The sequence below is a fragment of the Lissotriton helveticus genome, chromosome 11 (genome assembly GCF_964261635.1).
Source record: "Lissotriton helveticus chromosome 11, aLisHel1.1, whole genome shotgun sequence".
Taxonomy (NCBI): domain Eukaryota; kingdom Metazoa; phylum Chordata; class Amphibia; order Caudata; family Salamandridae; genus Lissotriton; species Lissotriton helveticus.
In genome coordinates this window covers 1,129,268,297-1,129,286,410 of record NC_136072.1, presented here as the reverse complement: position 1 = coordinate 1,129,286,410, position 18,114 = coordinate 1,129,268,297, and the positions used below count along the sequence as shown (strand labels likewise).

The 18,114-nt window shown below is 47.2% G+C and overlaps 1 protein-coding gene across 5 annotated transcripts in view; it reads left to right on the top strand.

The window, feature by feature from the left end:
* Positions 1-18,114, top strand: part of HIC2 (HIC ZBTB transcriptional repressor 2) — a 587,905-nt gene that overhangs the window by 555,836 nt on the left and 13,955 nt on the right. The window contains exon 1 of one of the 5 annotated variants that reach the window (XM_078667871.1): positions 8,205-8,641. The exons of the other annotated variants lie outside the window; for them this stretch is intronic. The gene's annotated coding sequence lies outside the window, so the exon portion shown is untranslated. Of the gene's footprint in view, positions 1-8,204; positions 8,642-18,114 lie in introns of those variants that run through there. 5 annotated transcript variants of the gene reach the window in all.

Here is an 18,114-nt window from a genome sequence, read left to right as displayed (position 1 = left end):
TTTTAAGTCCCTGTTTTCCAGAGCTATGCCAACACCCGGTGGAGTGTGAGTTTTCGGACCCCAGAGAGCTTGCATTGGAGGCAGACCTCTTGGTGGAGTCCAGAGAGTCTGAAGAGGCATTGGGGAGTGATCCCAAAAGGAGTGGCTTAGATATCTTCCAGACCTGTGAGGTGGAAGAGGTTCAGTGTAACCCGGTTAGGTCCCTGTGTAGTGGGAGGGGTGTAGGGGCTCATGTCCGGTCTCAGTGGAGAAGGAATGAGTGTGGGATGGTGTGTCTCTTGGTGCCTGAAACCCAGTCTCAGGGCCTGGAGGGTTCCTTGAGGGAACACCAGGTTGGGGGCCTAGACTGTACTTGTAGGCCATTTGAGGAGGATCTCCTAGTGTCTGTTGAACGGGGAGTGCCTGTAACCAGGCCTCCATCAGTTCTGGTGTCTGGCTGTGCCGCTCCATTTGGGAGGGTACAGAAGTCCAGACTGAGGGGTGAGAGGGGGAAGGAGTCCCCAGTGGGTCAGAGACCAGTCGGAAGGGCTGAGTCCCCAGTGAGTGACCATGGTGACCTCACTTCTGTCCTGGGGGATCTTCCCGCGCTGTCAGGTGGACAGGGGTTGGGAGATCTGCGCCAGGCAGACTGTCACAGGACACATGAGTTGTATGTCACCCTCAAGGGGGTACTATGTGAGTCCCCAGAAGTCCTGGCGTGCCAGGCAAATGCACAACCGCAGGTTTTGGTCCCTGGGTTGGGAGACCAGGTTCAGGATTTGCCTGACCTGGTAGGAAGGACATCTGTAACCAGGGTCCTGACCAATATGGTTCCCAGGGGTACCCCTCCAGTAGGGAGGGTGCAGCGCTCTGGAAGGGGGTGCAGAGGGAGGGAGTCCTCGCCTCTGACCCCGGTACAACCTGAGGGGTTAAACCCTAGGTTGGGAGACCAGTTGCTGGAGGGAGGTCCTGAACTGGTAGGAAAGTTGTGTTCATGGTTGTCTTGGTGGACAGGGTTGCCCCTGGAAGGAGGGCAGGAGTCTCACCCTGGGGGTGGACTGGGCCACACCGTTGTGTTGGCCAGGTGGGTACTGTCTACCAGTATAGGCACCTCAGTGAGTGAAGTCCTGGTGTGCCAGGCAAGTGTTCCACCGCAGGGGTTGGTCCCTGGGTGGGGATACCAGGTTCAGGTGTTGTCTGACCTGGAGGCTTTGGGGCCTAGGTTTGAGGGCCAGGCCCGGGGTATCCCCCCTGACCTGGAATACCAGTTGCAGGATAGCACCCCTGAACTGGTGGATGAATGGTGCAGGACACCTGCCACAGGTGCCCTGGCTATTCTAGAAGGGGGTACCGCTCCAGGTGGGAGGGTACAGAGCCCCAAGGAAGAGGAGGACCGGGTGTGGAGAAGCCCACCTCAGCCTCCTGTCCAGCCGCCGGATACAGGTCCGGGACTGGTGGGTCAGTGCCAGAGTGTTAGACCTGACCTGACAAGAGAGGGAGTGGACAAAGGGTGCCAAGCACCTGGGGCTACTGCCCCCCATCCTCTGATGCCACAGGGGTTTGAGAGCCATGAGAGGCATGAGGCCTGGGTCTCATCCCTGATCACTGTTGGTGGTCACTGTGGCTTGCTGTCGGTCTGTTGGGACACACCTGTGAGGAAATTAAGTTTAGGTGCTGCACAGGTGGTGTCCACAGGTGAGGAGAAGGGTTCCACATGGATTGGCATGGTGGACCCTGAGAGTATGGATAGAGTGATCCAACTGGGTTTAGGACGGCGTAGAACAGGACTGCCCTGCTGTGTGGGCCAGTTTCCGTGTTCTATCGCCTTAAGCAGGGGACACCATCGAGGTATCGTTTGGTCTACCCTGGCTTTAGGCTGGAAGGGGGTTGTGTTGGAACTGGCCCTTCTTGCAGGGTCATCCTCAAACTTTTTGCTTCTTCCTCCCTTATTTTTCCTGACCCGTGGCTGTTGGCAATAGGACTCTGCGCACTTTACCACTGCTGATCAGTGCTAAAGTGCATATGCTCTCTATGTAAAGTGTTATTCTGATTGGATATACATGTTTGGCATATTTGTATCACCATGAAGTCCCTAGTAAAGTGCACTGGGTGTGCCAGGGCTGGTGATGACAAATGCTACTAGTGGGCCTGCAGCACTGATTGTGCCACCCACATGAGTAGCCCTAAAATGGTGTCTCAGGCCTGCCACTGCAGTGCCTGTGTGCAGTTTAGAACTGCCATGTCCTCCTGGTCAGTGTCCCCACTGACCAGGCCTAACCCTTCCCTTTTCGTGCACATCAGTCACCCCTATGGAAGGCCCAAGGTACCCCCCTGGGCAGGGTGCAGTGTATGTTAAAGGTAGAGCATGTACTGGTGCAGGTAACATGTTCTGGTAGTGAATTACAGCCATTTTCGTTTTTCACTATTGTAAGGCTATCTTGCTCCATAGATTAACATGGGGGATGCTGGCTACAGTGGTTAACAGCATTTCTTCCCATAGGAACAAGATAGGACATAAGTATCTAGTATCCCTGAACTCAGAATTTAATAACACATCTTTTAGGAAAAGTTGTTTTTAAATCCTGTGTTTGAGAACAGCACTTTTAGAAAGTTGCTGTTCTCTTGTCTGACCCTTCTGTGTGCTTGGGCCTGTTTGTGTATTGACTGTCTGGTTTGAGAGTGACAGGGGCTGGGGAATTCCCCAGGCGGGAATTCCCCTGGATGAGTCGGCACTAGGCTGAATGACTGCATTTGCAACTGGAGTAGTGGGAGGAGTTAGCACCTGGGCTGAATAGGGCTGTGCCTGCCTTCCACAATGCTGGCTCCACCCCCCTGCTGGGCGGCTGAGGACCCTGCCCCTCACTCTGAAAGGAAAGAAGCAGCCAGAAAAACAAAGTAATCAGGAAACACCCAGTACTGGTTCAGACCGGGCTCAGGGCCCACATGCACAGAGAGAACAAAGACTTTAGGGGTATAAGTACAGGACCCCTGACAACAGAAATTTAGATCATCCTGGAAATCAAGAAGGAACCTCTGCCAAGGAGAAAGCTGACTCTGAAGAAGGAAGATTGTCCTGCTGTTGCTTTGCTGCCAAGGAGAGGGGGAGGACTTTGCTGTGTGCTGTGTCCCCTGTCTTGAAGGAATCTCCAAGGGCCTGAGAAGAGCTGGCGCCCTGTTTTGAAGTCCCAGGAACAAAAGGACTTCACCCCCAGCTTCCCTGAACTCTGCTGAGAGAGTTCTGTCCCTCCTAGAGTGCTTGATCCAGTTGTGGGTTTTTTAAGAAACAAGGGAGACCCAACAGATAGCTAAGTACCATGGGTATAACAACGTTATAGTGAACAAGACGGTCCTTAGCTTATTTCAGAATCAACAAAAAGATGCTGTATAGAAACACAATGGAAAACTATACGTGTTATAAAATTTCCAAACCCAGCCGGGAGAGGAGTTTATTTTATAAAGAAGCAATGTTCAATCCAATAATACAAATGTAATCACAAGACACAAGCCTGTGTCGTACATGAAAAGAAGGAAACAGAAAGATAGCATAAGGGTGAAAGAGGTGTCTATCAGGCATAGAGCGAGAGCAAAGACAGGGTACTGTTAATAGGTAAAAAATCAATCACAGTATCGCCTGGAGTGGAATATAAACAATCTTATTGGTCAATATTGTAAATATGAACCCACTCATGGGTGTCTAGATCCAGTTGTGGGGCCTCTGGAGGTTGGACCTGTGCTGGGAAGCTTGAAACTGTGCTTGAGCGACTTTTGAAACTGAAAAGTGTCGCATCGCTCGCTTGCGGAGCGCATCCCCGACAGTGCGAGAAGTTTCCCGCCGCTACGGAGGTCGAGATCGTCGCAGGACGTCGCATCCTTCGTTTGCGGGACGCACCAGACCGGTGCGGAAGAATCGAACATCGCTGCGAGTATCGTCGCAGAGCCTGTCGTCGCTGGGTGAGAACGCCGCACCGCTTGCTTGCGGACCGCATCACGTCGCTGCGAGTGTCGTCGCAGAATCATCACATCGAGGAGCTAGGAGAGAAAGGATCACCGCTGGACCGTGCATCGTCGCCCCGGAGATCGTCGCAGCACCTACGAGATCGTCGCATCGTGCCTTAGCGAGAACAGACTTCCTACGGAACCTACGCACCGGAATCCATACAAGTGGCCTTCCTCCCCATACAGACCGGATTCGTCGCAACACGCCCGCTGCTGCAGCGGGGCTGTCGCATTGCCTCCCCAGGGTCTCAGGAGCAACGCATCGCTTGTTTTCCACCGCACCAGCTTCTGCTTTTGGAACTTTGTTGCAACTAAAGGTACTGTGAGTGAACGTGACGCAACTGTGAACTTTTCATGCAACTGTGGTTATTTTACCGCAACTTGAAGAATTTTAACGCAACCTTAAGAACTCTTTTGAAACCATATTCTTGAACTGTGTATGTTGGATTTTTTGTCGTTTTGGTCTTGTGTAGTTTTAGATTAAATACCTTTATTTTTCTAAACTGTTGTGGAGTCAGTTTGTGGTGTTTTCACTGTGTTACTGTGAGTGTTGGTACAAATACTTTACGCATTGCCTCTGGTTAGCCTAGACTGCTCGCGCCAAGCTACCTAGAGGGTGAGCGGGGGTTATCTCAGAGGGTTATCTCCTTGCCCTGACTAGAAGCAAGGGTCCCTATTTGGACAGTGGTACCTACCTCTGCCAACTAGAGACCCCCAGATCTAACAGTAATCATTTATAAATGTCACCAGAACTTCAAAACTGTTATGTACTTTGTATATCGCATGTTTTGAATCCGCGAAATCTGTTTTGAAACCATTGCCTCATATCATTGCTGTCGGCTGTAGTACTCTATATACTACTCTCTGGCCTTCTTATTGGTTGACATTGTAATTTCCACAAAGAATAGAAAATAAATAATTCATCAGTATGACATCATTTTTGTGATGATCGAAGTATGTATGGGTTTTGAAACGACTACTAAAAGGACATTCTACTTATAATCGAATCCTAAAAAACATTGCTGTCAGAACCCATTCTGGGGACAAAGGGTTTACTGGGGGGGAAGAATAACTGAGGGGGTCGTTTACCACTGACGCTCTGGAGCCCTTCCTTCTACGGCTCTGCAAACTGGGCTTAGTACTCCCATATTGCACTTGACGCTCAGTGGAGGGAGAGAGCCTTCTAGGGCGCCTCGGGGAGGAAGTGTGGGGAATAGAGAATTCAACAGTAACACAGTTGAGCAAATCAGGGAATATTCAGTAAAGTGCTTTTCTTTATGAATAGAAGGAACACTTTAATCACTCCACAATGTATTATGGTACACAAGGAAATGTGTAGCTTAATGGGATGATCACTACAGAATCTAAAGGGTCTGCTACACAAAACAGGAAAGCTTCAATTCAAGTGTAGGCGCATGTCACTGTATCTACAATAGAGCAGCTTTTTACAGTCTGTGACCTGTAGGTCAGTCTGTACTCTTGTCTAGGCAGCTCGTTTAAATGGGTTGTGGTGTTATTCGGAAGCCCCACTAAGCAGTTTACCAAACTCATTGCCTGTGTTCTCGGGCGTGGTTTTTGCCTGGTCAGTGATGCATCTTTAGATTGCCTCAGCGCAGTTGTACTTCAGCATGGGCGAGCAAACACATTCGCATTTACCAGGAATCGTCTCAGCTGCTGCTCCTCCCTCTTCTCTCTGTGTTGGCCAATGCTTTTGGTGCCCCCTCACTTAATACCAGAGCCAGGCTTTGTGTCTCGGGGTCAACTTCGGTTATATGCCTCAGGGCACCTACAGGTTTTTGTGGGTGCTGGGGCCAATAGATTCACTCGCAGGTGGGTGACTTAGGGAAGGGATGGCTGTCCAAAAACCATACAGACAAAAGTGCATCTCAACATTTGCATTTCATAATTTATGGTTAGTTATGGTAGCATTTAACCAACAACTTCAAAATCCATACACTTTGGGCATGCCGTGTAGCCAGAATACTACTCCTACCTACAGTAATCTCTGTGCATGGCTATGCTTAGTGAGCATTGGGCACAAGGCATAGCCAATGCCCTTTAGCCTTATAACTTCATACCAGTACTCCAACAAGACACTAGGGATGAGGCATGGTCTGCAATATAACCTTCCTGGGAAGCCTTTGACTCTGCTCTGGCCTAAGAGTCCATCACCATTGCAGCATTGAAAGTCAAGTACAGGAACTTACTTTGTAGAGCCATAGTAAGACGGACACCAGTAGGGGCTCAGTAATGCCTATCTGTCATGTGGGCCCCAGGAAATTGTCTTGCATATAGCCACTGAATTAAAGCATAGAACACTTGAGAGCACGAGAAGCTCAGAACTGACATCTCTTCTTCCAGCACTCATGCAACGTTTTCTGAGAATAACAGCATTTCAATGCATTATATTGTAACATGGCTGTATGATTTAGCTTATGCAACGTATGCACACTTACGGTCGCATTGCTGGCTCTGCTTTTTTTTTTAGGCAGTTTATCAGGGTGTTCCCCCTGTACATGCCAACCTATGCAAATGAGACTAAAAGTTTTCTCATATGTGGGATACGTAGGAGGATTATTCAAAATCTGATCACTTCTGCCTACCTTGACCCTAAAATGGCCTTCACTTTGTCCAGTCCATTGACACTATTGGATCATTGTTGAACTATCTCTGGTGTCAAATATGGTATTGTGGCCAGATATGCCTCATGGAATGGCTGACCACTGACTAGATCAAGCACATGAACATTGGCTGCAGCGTGAGGGTACCAGAGCAGTGGGTTCATCTTGGCTTCAAGGAGCAGAAGAAAGATGAGAGATCCTGGATTTGAACTATTCAGACATGCTCAGAATCTCTGATGCCACAGACCCAAGCAGCAGGCGCACGTTTTACTGTGCAGGAGCCAAAATGATAAACTTTCGTAATGATTGGGTTACAGTAGTTCCCACCAGTCGTGTGTTCAACATTCGAAGGGACGCAGCCAAGAATTATTTTTTTAGAATCTACTATCAGATACCTTTTAAACTTGACTCTATGAATCAGTGTCTAGCTATTCACTTCCACCTGTTTCTGCTGTAGAAGCCTTTTTTAGGGTTGTGTTAAGGGCATGTGCTAAAAGTAAGAACATGTAGGAATTATCAGGTTGTATAGCGCTGAACACTGCTGAGGCAAACCAACATGAACACCTTCAAAAAATGTCTGTGTCCACCACACAGCTTTAGAATTTTATTTTAATTCGACATCTAGTCTATTGCTTATGTGTTCAAGTCCTGGGTCCAACTCTTTTTGATACCAGATCAAATGAGTAGATCAGGCAGAAGATTGTTTGGTCGCATAATTCAAAATAAGCCACTTCAGTCCACCTGGAATAGTCACTGTCCAGTCACCAGCCTCTCTATCTGTTCATCTTTGAATTTCATGATGTTAGTCTTAATGAAATTAGATTTGTTATGAGGAAGAATATTGAGATTCGCTGTCCATGGGACCCCTGAGCACGGGACATAATTCCGGAACAATTGTTGAAGTTAGTCGAATCCATCACCAAGTTTATCAAACTTTGTTACAATCTGGATCCCAAAATCCTGAAAATGAAACCTTGTAAACCCTACCAACTCTAAAAATTAGCAGCCAGCTCTATTGCTTTTCACTCTAGAAAAATCTGCTCCCATACCATTGCAGGCATTCTTGGAAACATTGTACCTGATCACACTTTCGTCTCAATTGGGATAACGAAGGAGTGCTCCTGATACGGTTATCTTGTTGGGTTGCCATGATGATATTGTGAGCTGCTCCTAGAGTGCTGCATATCAGAGTCTTTAAAGGTCGAAGTGCCCTGATCAGCATGCAGGTAAATAGTGTTTGGATCTCCTGTCCTTTGGACCTCGCCCCAGAGCCAAAAGATGACCTCTGTTCTTTTAGTTTTAAGGCATGCCAAATAGTAATATTTCTATAAACTTGCCTTCGCAGTTACTGGTCATGCTTTTCATTTGCAAGTGCTTGTCGTGTTGTGCTTGGTTGATTTCCCAATCAAAACCTTATCTCCGAGCCTTTTAACAGTATGGACACTCATGAGTGGAATCTTTGATCTGGATTTACAAGCAGGTGGGAGATCAGAGGAGGGTTGTTGCAATGTGAACGTAATTCAGCGTCTTTCACGTCTATTTTTTCCGGAACACTTCGGTAGAATGTTTATGCAAGGTTCCAAGAGAAGACAGTTTGGAAAAGGGAGGTTCTGAATCTATGTATCTGCCCGGGGATCATAAATATGATTCTTCTACATTTGAAGTTGGAGTTTTGGAGTTCTTTACAACAAATTTGTCGACGAGCGAAAATAAGGAAAATGTTTACAGCCCCAGATGCGTGTAATCGGCATATTACAGGTCATTTTGGTGAGCGAACCCAGTTTAAAGGCGACAGTTGTGAGTGAAATCAGCTGTTACCTCTTAACGGTCGTCCGAGCGGCTGACGTGCACGGACATGCAAGTCTGTGTGTCAATTACATCACGGCGATTCGCCGTGCACGTATGTGGCATTACGTGACCTGTGAGGTCACACAACGTGCTGCCATCTTGAGTTCAGCACCTTACACTCCATACATCTACGTGAAGAGTGTTGTGAAGGAAATGAGCGACCTCGCACCGACCAAGAAGAATCCGATTTTAAACAAGTGAGCGACTGGCTATCAGTATTTATTCTGATTTTACTTATCATTCGTTGGAAACTGGTTTTAGTCAAGATCTAGGAATTAAATATTAATACAACGTGTTCCCTTTTTTAAAGCTTAATTATAAAGCACAGTTTTTTAAATCTTTACAAATTGTGTGATTTGGACAACTTGAGTCTTAGCTCCTCAAACATTTTTACCTGCATGAGTAGAACTTTCAATGTGGTGGCAAGATTGTAAGGAGTGCTTTTATAATTATATTTTGACGTTCTAGGAGGATTACTTTACATCTGAGAGAAAAAAAATAATGTATTCTGCGTAGGTCGAGAAAATTTTAAAACGTACAATCAAAATGCAAACATTTTGAGAGAAAATAGAGTGGGAGATATTTTTATGCATGCATTGGAAGATTTGATACATGTTATTCACTTGTGGTTTATGTGGCCATGGAAAGGTATAACGTTCCCCAAATAAAGCAAGAAAAAGCCAAAAGTGTGGTTGAGTATGCGTCTGCACATAAAAATCTAGCCATTACTTGTAGTTTTGAATTACTACAGGAAGAGTTGATACACGACCAAATCACTATATATACCAGCAACTCAAACATACAAGATACATCGTGGGTCCATAGGGAAGCCTCAGTAAAAGCTAAAATAGCATTGTTAAATAAGACAGAATTACCTGGAAGTTGTGCGCATGCTGTAATTGATGAGTTACATTATTCCAAACAAGTTGCTAAGGATGCTGATAGAGCGCGCAGGTCACCCGACCAACAATTTTACCATATACGCATTGGGCCCATATAATTCAATTCACTACATTTTATTAATCGGGTAACCTTACACTCTACTACCAGTAACCCTTTGTCCTTCCTATTGATTTCTACTGTACCCGACTTTCCAATCCACTGTTATGGGTACCTATGATCAAAATAGATCAGGGAGCTAGCTGTAAAAGAAAGGCAGACACAAAATACCAATCTCATATAATTTCTTTGCACTCATGTAATAACCAGAGACACGGGAAGTTTTAAAACTCTTTATCTAGTCTTATTCCAGTTCAGAGAATAAAAGGTTTACAGCAAGTAAGCTATCAATAACTAGGATCAAAAAGAGCAAATATCCATACAGGAAGAAAATGAGACCAACCATTTATGAGTCCAAAGGAAGGTAAGAACAGGAAACATGCTAATCTGCACTTTCAGAATTTAGTCTTAAAAAAGGTAACTAAAGGAAGGGGAAAAATAAGGTACATACTAGAAAGTCACAGTTGAATTACCCCTGAAATATGGGTACAGGAAAGACCTTTAGTTTGTATTACGAGAATTCTGGAATACTATGTAGCTATGGGACAGGTGAAAATTGGAACATGCTAATATTCAAAGTAATTACGGTAATTCCGTAAAGGATGGGTAAGAAGAAGGAACATCTATATTTCATGAACTATATGTAGGACCGTGCTTAAAGGACAGGGAAAAATTGGAACATGCTAGAATAACAATAAGATATGATTGTTTCATTTTTCAGAGCAGGGAGTAAAACACGGAAAATCAATATGCAAGAGTACGTCTTTATTAAAGCTAAGAAAAGAAGGAAAGATGCAGAATAGTTTTCCCAGCACTATATCTACCTAGTACGGTCTGAAGACCAACCCTGGCCACGGGTCAGTTAAGGACAGGAGAAACCCCAAGGAAGGACAGTCGCCAGTAGGCCAGCAGGTGCAGAATGGACACCCCAGGACAGGACAGGAAAACCAGATTAGGATCAGGACGGGACCACTAAATAAGACCAGCACCCGCAGTTCGGAAGCAACGCCTGCGCTCCACCCTCTCTGCAGCTATCAGTCAGAACCCCGATTGGGTTATCGAATTCCCCAGAAAAGTGCTCCGCCAGCACTTAAGATTTCCCAAAACCCCGCTTGGGTCTCTGGAAATTACGGACAGAGTGCTCCGCAGCTCTCTGTATCAGTCACCTATTGAGTGCGTTGGGTCAGTGACAGGTCAGCTATTCAGACAAGTCGGACAATTTCTCTAGCTAAACCTAGGCTAGTTATACTGTTTTCGGGTCAGTGTACCACCCCCCAAATGTTGCAAGTGTAAGAATCCCCAATTTCGATTGGTCCACAAGTAGGATAGGTCAACACACCAACCACATTTCATTTCTACAAGTCCTAATTTACATGTTTTGGGACCGCCTATTGAATTTGGGGTTCCCATGACATAAATCTCAACATTACAATAGCGCATCTATGAATTGTGATACATTTGGTACATTTCAGCTTCTTCTGCTAGGCGAAGGTGCATCTTCCCAGGCACAGCTTGGCTGGGACCTCGGGTTGGCAGGGATTCAATGCCATAGAGTTCGTCCACCGACAGAAGACTGTCATGCGCAGAAAGGCTGTTCAATATGGAGTATTCCCATCCCTCAGGCTCACAGGTTTCGATACATGAAAAGTAAGCGAAAACAATTTAGAACATAGAAAATAAATGAATACACTGTATACCAGGAATCCCTATATGACTCCCCTTACTTTATATTAACTATAGCATTATTATTAGTGCAAATGAATAGAAAAACAGAAAGCGGCAGGACAAGCTCCGGCATGTGAGAACACAAAGCGGCCATCTTTAATCAAGTGTGCAAGCGCGAGAAGTTCCCACCAGAACTGCGAGTACGTCACGTCACGTGAGTGTGACCTACGCATGCGCAGAAGAAAACCCCGCCAAGCAGCGGCCATGTTAGTGACAAGCGGTTTAGGATGAGTAAACACATAGGCAAGCGTCGCTGGGACACCCCGTGTAATGTATAATGTGCAATATTAGTAACACAAACATGTTGAATTAGTTCATTATGGTTATTCGAGGTTCATGAATACAAGCAAGACGCTTTACGTGCGAATTCTTGCTCCATCAATGCTAATAGTAAATATTCCACATATGTTACACAGGGTACCAATGATTGTGACGCAAAAAGTGTTGTGCATGAGAAATTCTGTTCACCAGAGGTATGAAAGTGTTATAGATGCGATACCCTGGAAAAGTGTCCTGCTAAAAAAAAAAAAAATTTCATCATGTGTGGCGTGGTCGGCAGCCGAGGAAGATTGTAGCACTCTAGTGCTGCTCTGGCGACCCGCGCCGAAAATCTCCATAAAATCAGAGAATTCATCTGTAGGCATCCCAAAAAAACAAAGCTCTGCCCTCCTGGTTCCGACCTGGGCCGAGACTGCCGGGTCCGGACTCCTTCCAATCTTCATCGAAGGTATCACATGATCTGGCCTGAGCGAGGGAGAGAGCCTGGAAAGGCAGTGACTTTGCGCTGGCGGGCGCAGGCTTTTCAGCTGGCTGAGGAGCGAGGCTCTGCCTCTGGCATCTTGCAAAACCAGTCCCCCCTGTGGTCCCAGGGATTGAAAAGCGAGCGACAGCAACACATCATTCCCGAGTAGCCGGGTCTAGCGGGCGGTGAGTCAGAGAAAGGGGGCCTAGTATGATCAAGCTAACCCTCTAGTGTGGATGCGAGGTTTGCCAGAGAGGGGTGGCACTCCCAATTCATCAGGCCAAAATAATGCAGTGCAGCGCACCCAGGTACTGATTTCATCCGCGACTGCCGAGACCGAACCCCTTCCGATCAGCTTTAAGGCCATCACAGGGTCCCACCTGGGTGAGAGCCTGGAGGGGCGGCGACTGTGCGCCGGCAGCCTGAGGCGTTTTAGCGTGTTTGAGGAGCGGGGCATGGCCATGGGTGTCACGAGGAACCAGTTACCCAGTGATCCCAGGGATTGAAAAGCAAATCAGCAGCGACACAGCATCGTTCCCGAGAGGTGGGAGCTGGCAAGCGGTGAGGCAGAGAAAGAAAGGCCTCAAATGATCAGGCGAGGCCTCGGTGTTGATGCAAGGTGAGCTTGGAGGGGGCGTGGAGCTCCATGAGCCGCAAGGAGCCTCTCAAACAGAGTACTGCGGTCTGGAGATCATGAAAACAAGCTAGCAGCAGATTAACTCCGACTGCTTCCACAGCAACAAGAGACCAGTGCCAACGGGTGACAAGGTGGCAAAAGCGACAGGCCTAGACCACCAATTGCACTAGTGGCTGCTCCACGAAATAAGAGGAGTTCAAGAATAACCTTGGGTGATGCACAGCGGCTGAATGGGCGACAGGCAGAGAGCGACACATATCGAGCAGCACTGCGGAGTAGACCCCAACACAACATAACTGGAGGGAGCCCACCCCTCCCCCATACAGTGTGCAACAATAATGCTACAGGACCTGCTGAGCCGTTCTGGACATGTTATGAAAAAGTCCTATGTATTTAGGCGATCCAGCATAATACCAACTTTCTACACTGCGACGCCTGGAGGTCACCCACATATGTGGGTGGGAGCGCAGGTGCACCAACTCAGCAAAAGGGCCTACTGGAGGAAACCGACCGGCCGGTAGGGGGAACAAGCCCTAGGCAGGCGGCGGTGAGTACCTGGTGGCCCTCAGTGCAATGTGCCCACAGGCTGCTGCTCCCCATCGGCGCCCTGACAGGAGGTAGAGGAGGGCGCGTCTCTCACCAGCCCAAGCTAGACAAATGCGATGGCAGAATCACCAGGAGGGGGCAGATGGACAACCTCAATCTCTGGCAGCAGCAGAACAGGGAGACCTTACCCTGCATGATATAATTGCAGCCATAACTAATTTGCACATGTCTCTTGAATCGCAAATGCACTCAGTGTCCAAAGAAGTCTCCCTCATACATGCAGACCTGCGAAAAATGGATGCTATAGTTAAAGTAGTAGAGGACACCATTCAGTCGCTCACGGCAAGCACTTATTCACTTCAGAAACAAGTCCTTGAACTGCAAGCTAATAGTAAGCTGCTCGGTGCACAACCGGATGACTACGAGGGCAAGGCGAAACAATGTCTGAATCTTGGGTGTCCAAGAAAGGGCTGAGGGACCAGCTGCGGATCTATTTGTGGAGGACTTGATTTTAAAATATCTGCAACTACAAAATCTCTCCAAATACTTTTCAATTGAAAGATCACACCGAGTTCTAGGAGGCAAACCTAAACTGGGTTCGCCACTGAGATCAATACTGGCCGAGTGTTCAACTTTAGTGATGGGGATATTATATTGTAGACTGCACGCTGCACCCGCCAATCAAGTATGAAAAAAGCACCACGCGAACAACACTCCAATCCAAACTCGCTGTATCTCACCATCCAGCGGAGACGATCCGATCAAATACACCACTCCAAGCACCAAGCACAACCCAGACACGTAAAGCTAACCCATATTCCCTTCTACAATGATCATGATAAATCAATGTTTACAAGATAGGGAGACAGAGACATCACTTACATTGCTCTCTTGTAATGTTAATGAGCAAGGAGACAAAATCAAACGGGGACAGGGCTCCTCTATATATAGACACCGGCCCTACGTCGTCCTTCTCCAAGAAACCATATTTAGTTGGGCATAAATGCAAAGCACTCGACAGAGGGGGGTATAGATCAATCGCGCACTCGTGATTTACTTCAGGGTCCAGAGGAACAGGCATACTCTTATGCAACAGCTTCCCCTTTGTTGTAGACAAAACCCTTACTGATGAACAGGGCCGCTTTGCGGCCATATCAGGCAGCTGGGAGGGCAGGGGTTTCAACATCATGTTAGTGTATGTCCCTCCAGCTCTTCATAAGACCGCACTCGCAGACATGAGCAAAATGATAATGGATTTTCCTTAGGGAGACATGGTAATAGGAGGGGACTTAAAACGAAGGCTGTGTAACTAGAAAGATCGCCTCCCACCCAGGAGTTCGCCTCACCCCAGATCCCACATTGCAGACTTAATGGCTATATTCGGATTGGTAGACGTATGGTGTAGATTTAATCCCCTTCCACGACAATACACATTCCACTGTGGGGCCCATAACATTCTCTCTCGAATAGACCACATTATCGCACTGGCGGACCAGCTACAAAACTTAAAGGAGGTACAACATTTGGAAAGGGTTATCTCAGATCATTCCCCGATCTGGGCACACTAATCCCTGGGGGCTACACCTGAAGGTCCCACATATCAGAACCGGCCTCACCAAAGCCGCTGACAATTATTTCAAAGAGAATATGGGATCAGTAGACTCTCCTCTAGTGCTATGGGAGGCCTTAAAAACAGTAGTAAAGGGTCAAGCACTCGCACTAACAACAGGACACAAAAAAGAAAAGAGGCGACAGCTGGAAGAGCTTGAGAATGACCTACTAACCTGTGAACGAAATTTCACACTCGCCACAGATGATGCAACCAAACACACACTTGATGTAAAGCGACCAGAATACCATAACCTAGTTACAGAGACTGCCAGGGCTCATCAGCTAGCTACAAAATATACAAACATGGAGACAGGGCGGGGAAAATCCTCGCCTCGCTTGACCAGCGGGAAAGGGCTAATCAATGGGTGACCACACTAAAGATAGACGACAAGACCCTGATAGATCCACAGAAAATAGCAGAGGCCTTCACGGCTCACTTTGCAGATCTATATTCTCCTTTCGCACTGACCACGGCCTAAGACTCTTGAAATTTCCTAGTCTATGTTCCCATTCCAACGCTCTCCCGGAGGAGCGGCAGCAACTTGAGGTAGATCCCACTGTAGACGAAATTGCAACAGCAATGCAAAATATAAAATCAGTGAAGACGATAAGGCTGAATGGCTTAACGATACAATTTTATAACCTAACAGCCACCAAGGTACCCCCACCCCCCCCACCACCTGCTACAAATGTACATTAAAAGTAAGCGCGGGGCATTTTACCTTGTGACCAAAGACTAGGCGCTATAGTAGTCATGCACAAAAAGGGGAAGCCGCCAGTAGACATGAGCTCCTACCGCCCCATTTCTCTGCTTAACGCGGAGGTCATAATACTGTCCAAAATACTCCCAACACAGTTGCTCCAACCTGGGTAGGCACCACGGAGTGATGGGGACGAGAGGCACAATTCGAGCAGATGCAGCAATCGAAACCCTGGATGCCCGCATGGCCTTCGATACCATCCATCAAATGGCCTAACATGTTTACAGTCCTAGAACGCATGGGAATAGGGTCCAGTAGAGCGCCACCTTGCCACAATGGCCGCTCTAGTAAGCCATTCCGGAAGTGAGAAAAACAGGCCGATTGCCTCGAAGGTGCCCCCTCCACTCAAACAGCACAGGGTAGCTGCGGTGGACCAGGGAGACAACCTTAAGGCGGGAAGCAAAGTGAGGCAAATACAGTGCAATTTCAGTTCGAAGTGAGTAACATTAAAATCACATTGTTTTAAAAAAAAAAATCCAAAATAGCAGCAAAGCGCTAGCGCAGCGAGGAGCCTTGAAAGCCTCAGGCTGGGTGTCCGCTGCGCGTCGGCGCCACAATGAGGCTAAATAGGGAACTGGATTCGCAAGACTATAGCGCCACCCTGCCACAATGGCCGCTCTAGTAAGCCATACTGGAAGTGAGGAAAACAGGCCGATTGCCTCGAAGGTGCTACCTCCACTCAAACAGCACAGAGTAGTGGGAGTGTTGCCCACTGTCACCCATATTGTTCGCCATCGTTCTAGAGCCTTTGGCAGTATGGATACGTGGGACCCATTGGTCCATTGTTTGAAATGGACAGAAGGGTGGAAAGATAGAATTTCCCTGCATGCAGATGATGATCTTGTTTACGTAGCATCACCACAGGCGTCAATCAACCGAATACTCCAGATCTGCACTAACTATGGCAAATACTCCGGGCACTCCTTAAGCTGGTCAAAATCCACAATATATTTATTAAATGGCCTGCCCCAGTCCTGCCGCCAATTGCTGTGCAACAGTGGTGATAGCGGGCTTTCGATACTTGGGGATGTTCGTAACTGCATAACCGACCTCTTCTATACACACAACCTCATGGGTCTGATTACACGAATACAAAGCAATGTACGCCACTGGAGGTCACTGCCTCTGGCTTGGCAGTACAGGCTGGACTGTTCCCATGGGGCACAGGGTCAAGACTGATTTGCATATAGCTGGGTTCAAACTGGAAAGGCATGGTGAGCAAAAAAATAAAGGATTTAGGCCCAGATCTCTGTAATGGGGTGAATGTATGACATTGTTCTGCATTCTGTCTATCACCTGTTGTTTTTGCTTTGTCACCCCGAGTGGGACGGGTATGCTCAGACGTGAGTCCTGTGCTCTCCATGCCACTGGAATCAAGCTATCCAGGCTGATGAGGGCTGAAAGCCCGAAACCGGTCCTTGGATGCTTGTTTCCAGTCCAGGGAGGACCTGACTTGGCAGTTCGGGCTGGACTGTTCCCATGGGGCACAGGGTCAAGACTGATTTGCATATAGCTGGGTTCAAACTGGAAAGGCATGGTGAGCAAAAAAACGATGGATTTAGGCCCAGGTCTCTGTACTGGGGTGAATGTATGACATTGTTCTGCATTCTGTCCATCACCTGTTGTTTTTGTACTGCCTCTGTCCCTACTCGGCCATGCGGCCCTCTGCAAAATGATGGCACTACCCCGGTTCCTCTACATCTTACAAAATACACCATACATAGTCCCTGAGACCTACTTCAACACAATAGAGGGGGAAATCAGGGCACTACTTTGGGATGGCTGAGCCCCCGCCCCCCCTCCCCCAATCCCTCTCCCAGCTAGCAGTCCATTTGCTGACCCTTGGATGGTATGATGAGGGAATTGCACTTCTAGATGTGCGAGCATATTACTGGGTGGCACAATTAATGATTATAAATCAATGGGCACACCACCCACACAACAAGCCATTGTGTCGGATGGATAGATGCATTATGGGCCATGGGGGGGCTACAAAACCAGCCTATACCCAAATCCCAATCATCAACACATGACAAGCCCAACAGCACAGAAGGTCTTCCTGTGGCATCGAGTGACAAATAAACTGGAGTAGCATAACAAGGTGGCATAGGCAACTCCTCTCTGAAAGATAGAAAGACTTGGGAAACTGCACCTCTTCTGGATTTAACAAATGGGACACTATCGGTATATCAATGGTGTGTGTGATTTCTCGGTCAAGGGTGGAATACTATAATTCGCAGAATTACAGATAGAATATGAAATATCAGAAAAGTTTTCATACCAACAAATGAAACATGCACTGACAGCAGCATAGAATGCTCACAGGGCAAATGTGTGCGCCTCACCTTCAATACAAGGGAATTAATTTGGCCGGCGGGGGTGTGTGACGGATGAATGTTTCAAGGAAATTTAATGGGTTAAGAGTGTTAGGTCCTATGAGGAGGGACATTTTCGAAATAAGTTCCATGATTATCACAAGTAATAATCAATATTAGGATTGGCTGTATGTTCTCCAAACTTTAATGAAAGGATGTTTTAATTAAAAAAAATGTTCAGCCTGTGGTGTTGGGTCATTATTATACCAGGATGTGTAGGAAGACAAAGGAAAAAACCTGTATGTGAATTGGATACCAGGGGGAGGAGTCTTTC